Consider the following 10,526-nt stretch of genomic DNA (forward strand, 5'->3'; position numbering starts at 1 on the left):
CGCCAGGAGGGACACAAGCATCTGGGGCGGCGTTAAATTCAGCTCCTCAGATTGGCGAGCTCCCGGATGAAAAGCAAACAAACAAACAAACATCAGGTGTCTGGAGAAAAGCAAAGGTTCGACCTGTAAATGAGCAAACGCTAAAGCTTTCCTGATGAGCTTCAGTAGCACGTTGCGCTGGGCGTTAGCTGCGTGCCGTTAGCCAGGCGGCGTTGCTTTACAGCAGTAATTACTGCTGTCATGTAGAAACACAGAAGCTTTGTCCCACTCGTGTAAAACTTAGCGCTTGATTTAATTAGCTCATCCTGTTTCACGGCCAGAAGGAAGAGCATATGGTCCTGCCCCCCCCCCCCCTTCACTCACAAACAGTAGTTCTGTTCTATTTTCGGATCCTCGGAGAACGGGCTTTTGAAGCTGCAAGGTCTTTCCTCCACACGACGGCGTCCCCCTGCAGAGAGACGGGGTCAGGTGGACCCCGTCTCTCCACCCCCCTCCCCCCCCCCCCCAACAGCAGCCAAGGACGGACCCCGGTTAACAGCATTAATGACTTCCCCTCAACGCCGTGGGAGCGCAGGTCCTTCCCCTTGATGTCTTTCAAAGGAGACAAACAAGGACGGGGTAAAGTTATTCACTCGAGAGGATTCTACTAAACACCGGGGTCAGAAGTGTCACAGGGTCTATTATTAAAACGCCCCTGAATGTTTCCACTGCAGCGTGCGACTCCGTTCCATCTGCAGCAACGTGATGGGATTGACTGGGATTCTTCCACAGGAAGAGGGAGGAGGAAAGGTCCTGCCCAGGTTAAAGTCTAAATGGAAATGAAAGGGTAATCACAAGCACAAGATTAAACCCTTTTATAAATCTGAAATTCTGAAATCGTAAATTCATGATTTACGGCCATGCAGCTTGAGAAGCTCCCTGAGATGCATCCGTTGAGCGGAGACAACGGTTTGGTGGCGGAGCGGCGGGAAGACGCGGATCTCTTTTGCGGCTCCACATGTGGAAGCAGGGAAGATGAACTGGAGAGAACCGACGAGGTCGATAAGCAGAGAAATCAACGCCGTTTGCTCTCAGATTCAATTTGGGGGACGTTTCGTCAACAAGCAATACGTCCTCATACATCTCTGATTACCATCTCCTCTCCCCGATTATGTAAACATCAGTCTTGTGCTCTCCTCTTTTCTCCCGACCCTCCTTCCATCCTCATATCACATGAAAACCATCTCAGGGCGTTTAGCTGAATGTAAATAATACTGGCAAATGCCATCAGCAGCAAAACTTAATTCCCCTCTTATGCATTTAAATCATCCCAGTGATGCCCAAGCAGAATCCGTGCTTGGTCTTGGTATAGCGGATGCAAACCAGCACTCGGAACCGCTGATTAAAACTACCGGGGTTATATATAACAATGCCATATATATATATTCTTTGTGTCTGCAGCTGTTGCAGTCGTCACCGAAGCAGCTTGTGGTTGGCTCCTTGGACTGGCCTTGACCACGCTTGCCTGTCACATTTCAGTCTGTGTCACATGAACGGTCACTTGAATGACCCGAATCTCACTTTTTGCAGTGGAGACTGGGTCACTGCACATTTGCATGCATGTATCTGACAGTTGAGGTCAGCCCAAAGTGTTATGTTTATGCCAGATGGTGCAATTTATTCCCCCTTTTTTTTTGTTGTATTTAAATTCACAGACCCGACCTGCTCAAAGCTGACTTTGCATTGATTATAGTCTCCGGGAATCACAAACCCATTTCTGTTTCACGCCCAAAAAAAGAAGATTAAATTATGAAAGTGTACCGGAGGTCACGGCAATTCATCACTGTCATTCCGACATCAAAGAGGAGACGGCGATGCCTGCATGGTTGGAAGAATCGAACCAACCAGGCATCTTTGGCATGCAGGAAACTCTTCCTGCAGTCTGCTAAAGCAAAAACAGATCTGGAACCAGTCCTGTGAGAAACATTCGATTATAATGAGGTTATTTTGCCAGCGGCAATTTGACATCGTTTCACTGACGGTTCTGCTGGCTCCGAAAGCAGAAGATTCCAACTCGGGGAATATATTTCTCTCTTATTCCCCTACTAACCTTATCATAAAATATATTTGGATATAAAATGTGAATGTAAGACATTTCCAACATTTATCTTGATGGTGATCGGTTTGAAGCGCAATCCTCGACCACGGTGAGTGTAAATAAAGGATGCGGGTTAACTCGCTCGCTGTCCGGTTGAACTCGTTCTACTGAAGTCAGCGGTTACGTCATCACCTGTGTTTGGTATCACGAACTTAAGCAATGGATCCCTTCAAAAGTCTTCAACATTGAGAGAGAGGGTCTTTAGTTTTTAACAAAAATGGCCGGGGCATGGACGCCCGGGTCCAACTGGATCCAGTTTTGGAGCAGAAGCATCTCGACAGAAGGGAAGATCATCTGCACTTATGGAAAACCTGGACTCATAAATGACTGGATTCTAAAGGCCGCCAGCAGGATTTCAGGGCGGTATCACTTCGCTCGGAGTGGAAGCTTCTTCGTCACCAAAGATACCTCAGGCTGTCTGGTTATGACTCTGCCTCTGGTGCTTTGGCATTTCAAAATGTCTTGCGGCCGAGAGGATTACTGGGACGGGGAAAGGCGCGGCTTTGGGATGTCCGGTTTGTGCTACTAGTATCCGTTGGAATGTGCCCTATTGTGATTTCACATGATCAGTAGTAATCAATAGGTGTTGTGCAGCCCCTGTGTTGTGTAAGCATGCAGCAGAGTGCAACAGACTCGGCGTTCCTTCGGCACCACGGAGACCTGGGACTACGCGGAACCCTTTAGGAGCATTTTCTAAAGGAGGCTTCACGGTGACAAATCAAGATACTCCCAGTCAGCAGCTTGAATATATGGCGAGAGCAGAAGCACACGCGGCGCTCATCGTCGCCCACGGCTACGCATCTGACGACGAGCTGCTTGATGCGCGTTGGGAAGCGCGAGGGTGACATCAGCACACCTGCAGCAGAGAGCGGCGTCGTGATGAATTAATGATCGGGTTTGGAATTTCCTGATTGGAACCGCAATAAGAAAAACACATCTGGGATTCACTTTGAGGTAATTCTGGGTAAGATGCCAGATGGAGTTAAAAGAAAAGCGAGATAAAAGCTCCTGAAGGCAGTCGGACTGAGAATCTTAATGTGATTCTCTGAACTGGATTGATTTGTTTCCGTTTTCATTCCTCTTTCAGTTCAGGTTGCTCACAGTAAAAACACCGGCACCGCCTTCATCCTGCATTATTAATTATGGTAGGTCTGTTTTTTTTTTTTACAAATTAAAGTCCCTCTGTTCCTTCTCCTCTTTGACTCACACAAAATGCATTTATCCCATAAATGATACATCAAGAAGATAAATGTAAACGTTCCCTCTTTGTCCTGCAAGCGGTGCAACTTCTCCGATGTCTTAATGACAGAAACGGAACAAGTCTCATGAGCATAGGCTTTTCCATGACTAAATGAAAACAAAGAATTTAATTAGGAATCCAGTCAGCCGCTCATCTGTCACAAAGTGGAACACTGTCAACCGAAGCTCGGCCGTTCTTCATGTCCCTCTGACCCTCCTCTCCATTCGCCGCCATTGACTCGGAGCGTTTTACAGCCGTGGAAGCAGAAGTGAGTTATTTCATTAACCACCTCAAAAATCGTCACTTATTCTACTACATTTACCAAGGAGGAGGTTTTATTTGTTAGATAGGTGGTGCGGGAAGAGCTTGGATCTGGCCCCAAGAATGCAGAGCAGACAAACTTAAAAAATAGTTTAAATATTTGAACGCAATACGACAACAAAAATAATTTATATGCAAAAAACAAACAAAAAAGGCCCTCTGAGACGGGCAGGGGTCTAAAAAAGGCACAAAAACACTGCCAAACAAAAACCTAGAATAAATGCTAAATGGAGGGCAGGCTGGATGTAAATGCTGACATGGTGGAATTAATCCCGGTTCTTGGTCAATTCAAGTTTTATTTTGTGGCAAATCTTAAATTGAAGTTAAACCTACGAGGAGAGATCCCAATCTCCGCTTGAAATCGAATGCAGACATTAAAGCCTGTTAGCAGACATGCAGCCCAAACAGCTTGTGTATAATCTGTCTCACTCAGTAAACAAAGATGGACAAAGATTGGGGGGGGGGGGGGGGGGGATCACAAGTGTCCTTCGTGGACCGAGATATTATAATTGCAGAGAAAGTCTGTTTCAGAATATATGCATGACCCTGAAAGCAGACGGCAAGCTGTCTTTGTTGATTCTTTATATCTCCACGCATTAATGCCAGAGTTAATGAGGGAAGGGGGGGGGGGGGGGGGGGTGATTTGTACAGGCGACAAGACGGCCAGCTGCAGGAGTTAAGAGCTGCAGCAGGGCCTAGCACAGAGGTGGGCAAACTTTTTGACTCGCGGGCCACAATGGGTTCTAAAATTGACAGAGGGGCCGGGCCAGGGTGTTTGTGTGAACTAATATAAATGACTTAGTTTGCCCACGTCTGCCCTATACCCTGGCGTACTCCTACTGTGGAGCTGTCCGTGGTGCTGAAACGCGTCGCTTTGTTTTGGAGGTCCCCCTGAAACGACGCTTCCCCCCACACGACAAAACAAAAGCAGCGGGTTTCAGCACCACGGACAGCTCCACAGTAGGAGTACGCCAGGGTAGCATGTAGCGAGCGAGCGGCGTCCAGCGTGGGCGGGATTCAATGCCATAATGATGAGTCTGCACGGAGGATGAGCTCGGAGAAATGGCGAGGCCGTCTTCATGTTGCTGGATCTAATGTCTGCACGACCCTCTCAATGTATGCGTGATTTATCATCCGGCGGGTCCCTGAGAGCGCAGCCGTGTGGTCTGGAAAGCCAAACCGGTTCGTTTTGACACTAACACGGCTTTTGTACTGTGGCTGGCGTGATTCTCAGTCGATGCATTATTAATGGAGAGGAGAGGCTGCGATACCGAAAGGAGGAACACCGGGAGGAACACCGAGCAAGCTGCTCGCGTAGCCAGGATTTATCGATGTTTTTAAGAGCTGAGCCTCGCGCTCCTTTCTCAGGCGTTACAAAAGAACAAACAAAAAAAAGATTGTCGTTTGCTCCAACCGTAACAGTCAGAGTTTGTGATACAGCAGTACCTCAGCTTACGAATGTCCCTACATCCGAAAGTTTCAGGTTACGAAGTATCTGAATGGGAAAATATTGCCTCTCGTTACGGAGGCGTTTCAGGCTACGAAGTCAAAAATAGCTGCTCGTAGCTGCTCTGCCATTGGCTATCGCCTAAAATCTGCCTGGCAACCCGTTGCGTATGCGTGTATCCCAGCACGCTATTCGTGTCCCCTCGTGTCACCCGGAAAAAGTGTTGACAAGTCGGGCTATTGCTCATTATGATGACGTCTGCCTCGCACATTTCCGACGGATTGTCAAAAGCCGGCAAAAGCAGACGTCATCGGATCAGTTTTTCAAGAAACGCGAGGCAGAAAACACCGCAAAGGACCAGTAAACAAAGAGGACAAAAAGTAACAGCTAACAGGTAGATTAATATTTAAAAAAAATATCATAATGTCGCGTCCGTCGGACGCTGGAATAAGCACACGACGGGTAACTCTCTGTGTGTGTGGGTGCCGCGAGGAGGAGGAGGAGAACGGGAGAGCTGCGTAGCTCCCGCAGCTCTCCCGTTCTCCTCCTCCTCCTCGCGGCACCCCACACACACACCCCGCCCCTCCTCCCTGGATGCCTTTGCGGACTCTCTGCAGCGTAGGAATAATGAACACTCCTAAAACATGAACCGTTACAATACTTTTGCGGGGCTTGGAACGGATTAGTGCATTTACATTCAAAATGCGTCTCTACTTACGAAGTTTTCACGTTACGAAGCTACTCCCAGAACAGATTAAATTCGTAAGTAGAAGTACCACTGTATTATGATTCTGACACACTCCTTAGTTTCAAGATGCTAAATGGACCTAGCGCTCGGCGCCAGCATCCTCGTCATTTCATTTGGGCCCATTTAGGCGTAAACCGGCCTCGGAGAGAAAATGAGGTTGTGTGTGTGTGTGTGTGTGTGTGTGTGTGGGGGGGGGGGGGGGGGGGGGGTAGCTGAGAGCCAAGTGGCAAAGCATCGTCACCTGATTCCCGGCTAGGACAGATGGCAGAACTGCACCAGGATGGCGAGGAGAGGGAGAATTTGAACGCCGCACACACGAGGCAGCTTTTTCTCTCATGCTGGAGGCACAAACTGAATGTTTCAGGAGGATTTCAGCCTCTGCATAAAACCCGCAATGTGAGAACGGGAGACATTGGATCATGTCCAAGCAGCTGTCAGGGTCTTTTCACAAGGCCGTTGAGGCCCAGTCGACCATGTTCCGAATCAATCGCCGCCAGATCTTCACGGACCGACGAGGCGTTTCTCCTCCTCCGGCGACGCCGTCCACGCAGCCCGACACGTGAGAGCTGGCTACTGTGGTTTTGAGGATCATGCTGGCTTTCGCGTCACGCTCAAGTTTTGTGTACCGGCATTAACTGCTCCCTGCTGAAGATCCCTGGTCTCCAAGGGGAACGCTAATCCGTCAATATTTCGGTTCGCTTTTTGCCCCTCCCTCCATGATCCAATGTGATGAGCAGAGCTAATAAAGGGACGGGCAGACAGAAGCTGGTGATCACACATTATCCGCCGTCTAATCCCCGTTCTAATTAGGGATGCTGGCTTAAAGAAAACAAACACACACAGGGGGGGTGAAAAGACGATTGCATGCTATTGCATGTTAGTTGGACAATTGTGGGGCCACGCTAGGCTATTTGTGAGACCATCCGTTGCACATCACAACCTTGACCATCGCTTCAAATTGATTTCATCGCTTCCAGGCAGCCATGTGTTCCCAGCCGACGGGTCCGTCTCGCCATTTCACGAAACTTCATTAACTTGCACAGACTATTCAAAGTGGCACGTAATAGGTGATCCATCAAGCGGGAACATTTAGCCTTTTCATCGAAGCGGAGCTGCTGTATATTATTAGCAGCGATTACTTGCCGTAACATTCGTGATCACCAGGGCTGCCAGAAAGTCACATTTGAAAGATGCACTTCAGTTTATTCGTTAAATGGCGAGCCGACAGACAGGCGGCAAAAATCCTTACGAATCCTTGAGATTCGTAAGCCCATTAGCCAGCCGAGAGTAGCATTAGCAGACAAAGATAAATGAAGCTTCCATCTGCAGCACGGAGTAACCTGAGATCAGCCTTTCTACTCTAACGCTCTAAATCCTCTTCTCGCTTCCTCCTCTTGCTACCCCCCCCCCCCTCCTCCCATTGTCCGGCTAAAAATAAACGTCCTTGCACGTCTCATTTCTCTATTTCCTCTAACAGACCGCTTTTCCTCTTGCTTGAGCTTCAATTAATTATTCAAAGCCGAAATGAGGTTTTAGAAGAAACGCCATCTCGGTGGTTATTGCATCGCCAGCCCGCCGCATCTGAAAGGCAGTTTTTGTTTTGTTAAGAAAATAATGAATGCTCACTGTCTAAAGATTTGTAAAGGCTGCTAATGACACCCAACGTGATGCTAAATGATTCATTGATGGCTGCTGCCTGGCTTCCTGGAGAATAGATGGGGTGAAACGCAGAAACCTAATGAAGTTTGGAGGGAATCTCTGCCTCTGCAGTGAATCTCAAATGCATCTGCAAACGTGACTGATTCGGAAACAGAAAAGGAATCCCGTTGAAATATGATGATGCTTCAAATGACATTAGAAACTCAGTTTGAAATTGAGCCGCCTCAGAGTCGGTTTCATTCGCTCCTGCTTCGGGCAACAGGTGAGGACTGAGAACATCAATCCTCCTCATCCATATCAACTGGGGGGGGGGGGGGGGGGGGTGAACTGTGCGTCTCTACCGTGCTGCACCATGGAGGTTAGACCTACTGTCTGGGTGTCAACGTGCAAGACGGATGCTCGCTGGTACACAGCTGTAATGGCTGCATCCTTCCTCTGGTGCGCTCATTGATCTCCTCCTCCGTGGGGCCCAATATTTACGTTGGGAGGGGTGTGAGGCGCAGCTCCTATTGATTTCACCTCCAAACTGACGATGAGTCAGTGGACATGTGTTCAACATTAACCCCCATTCTTAGAAAAACATCTCAATAACATCCACAATCTGGATCTGATCTGGATAAGATTCGGTGGTGAGATAGAGACCCCCGCCCTACAACATTGTGTCAAATCCCATAAAAAAAACCAAGAGAGGAACAAATGAAGCTCCATTTACTGCAATGTTGATAAAGGTTTCAGTAATCCAGAAGCTCTTCTGATCAAAACCATCTGTTCCTGGTAACATTCAAGATCCGTCTGTAACTGTTTGAGTTGTGTTGCTTTAAATACAGATAAATGCCATCAGAAACAAGATGTTTGCAGTGAAAGCCACAAGACTCGTTACGTCGATGACGCTCCACAATATATGAGGAATACAAACTGGAACTCTGGAAAGCAGGAACACACACTAGCAGCCGGCTGAGCAGAGACTAAATAATGCGAGGGGTGATTGAGGACGGACAACAGGTGGCCTCCGCGGCGCAGGTGACGCAAATGAGTCTGATTGCACGGAGAGGCATCTGGAAAGACAGGATGTGTGTGTTTGTGGAAACTGTCGAAAAGGGCACGAACCAAGATCTAATCAGGAGTTGGAAATGTATTTAATGAGCATTCCTGCAGAAAATTCAAATGCCCAGGCAGAAGTGGCTCGAGCACACAAAATTAACACCGCTGATGAAGGCGCCCGGCAACACGAGCTGACAGCCGCACCATATTCATATTTCATTAAAGCTGCCGCAAATCAATAGAAACCTGATGATCTATGTGAAGAAGGCTCACTTCCAGGCATTGAAATGCATATTTTGACATTTCTTTGATGATTAAATTTGTAATTCATAAAAATAAAAAGTAAAAGAGGCAGACTGTCATGCAGCTGCCCGTTTGTCCCTCGGATGGCATTTTCTTGGCTTTGATGGCATCACAGAAATCCCAGCATTGCCCTGGGGGGGGGGGGGGGGGCAATGGTAAGGCATCATTGTCATCAGCAGCAAAAGAACACAAACTCATTTTTTATGTACAAATTTATTTGTGTCGTGAATGTGGGTAAAAAAATTATGGAGCTTTAGAGTATTATATATACGTTTTGCATGGAGTCGTAAGAGTAGTAGTTGTTTCTGATTGATACTCATGCTATGAATGTATGCATTAGAACTCCGCTCTAAATCAGCATTCCTGAATAGCCGTCTCTTTCAAATCTCAGAAGTTCCACCAGTTGCGGTTTGATTTGATTCTTTTCAATGATGCTCTTTGACTGGATGCTGAAAATGCCCCGGGGCACGAGAAGCTGGAATATTACAACCCGGGATGAATACAGGAAAAAAAAAAATGCATTGTGGGGTTTTTAACAAGTACTTATACACGGTGCGTCAGGATGATGGATTCTGCTGCCTGGGGCGGCCTCCAGACAGAACATAAAAACCGTGTCATATGCTGAGGAAGAGAGAGAGAGAGGGAGAGAGAGATACAAAGTGAAAGGGGAACACCCGGGTTTATCCGAGGCGTCTGAAGATGATAAAAGACGGAGATTACGGCGCAGCCTCACAAACAGAACTGCAGTCGCATCAACTTTCCTCTCTGATACCAGATCAGCAGAGGTGGATTCACGTTTAATGGCGCCGGAGTACAATGTTCATATTGAAATCCCGGGCGTGGGATAAGCACTGGACGGTCAAGAATACTGGGGATCGATCCAATTGATGGATCGCCACTCTTAACACCTGAGCCAAACCCCCCACCCCCCCGGCATTAGGATAATATAATATCCCAAATGGTACTAAGGAATTAGTACCTTTAGTTTATCAGATACGCAGTGGCCAAGGCCATGAAGCAAACTGTGCTGTTTAAAACCAAAACCAGTCAGAGGATAATAATAAACCGCAGGGCAGCTCAGAGATCAAGGCAGTGGCCGTGAAGAGGCAGCTCCAGGCTCTAAACGTCACAGACGCATCTAAAGCCCCACTGGCAACGGGAAAAAGAACTGATAGAAAACAAGAGCACACAAAGAACAAGGGGAGGAAAGGCAGATAACGAGACACAGGTGGCAACCAGATGCAGGTGAAACCAGTTAAGGCGGGCAGATGCTCGCACTGGAAGGAAAACACACAAAAAGCAGGAACAAGCGACAAAACAGACGACAAACACAGACGACAACACGCGAAAGGAAGCCACTGACTGCTGTAGTGAAACCGGTTACAGAAATGAAAAGCTATCAACCATCCCTTCTTCAAACTGGAGCCACGCATTGTCTGATAAACAAAACAAGGCATGTTTTGACGACAACAACATTTCTATGAATGCTGAAATGGGCTGCTTTGACCTTCAGGGCAAAACGCAGCCTAGAAATGCGATTATTTCATGACACGCAGAAGGTGAGGCGTCGCTCCCAGCTCGTACCCTAGATAATTGAAACATGTGCAGATCTGGCAACCCCGGGCGGGTG

The sequence above is a fragment of the Brachionichthys hirsutus genome, chromosome 19, assembly GCF_040956055.1.
Source record: "Brachionichthys hirsutus isolate HB-005 chromosome 19, CSIRO-AGI_Bhir_v1, whole genome shotgun sequence".
NCBI lineage: Eukaryota > Metazoa > Chordata > Actinopteri > Lophiiformes > Brachionichthyidae > Brachionichthys > Brachionichthys hirsutus.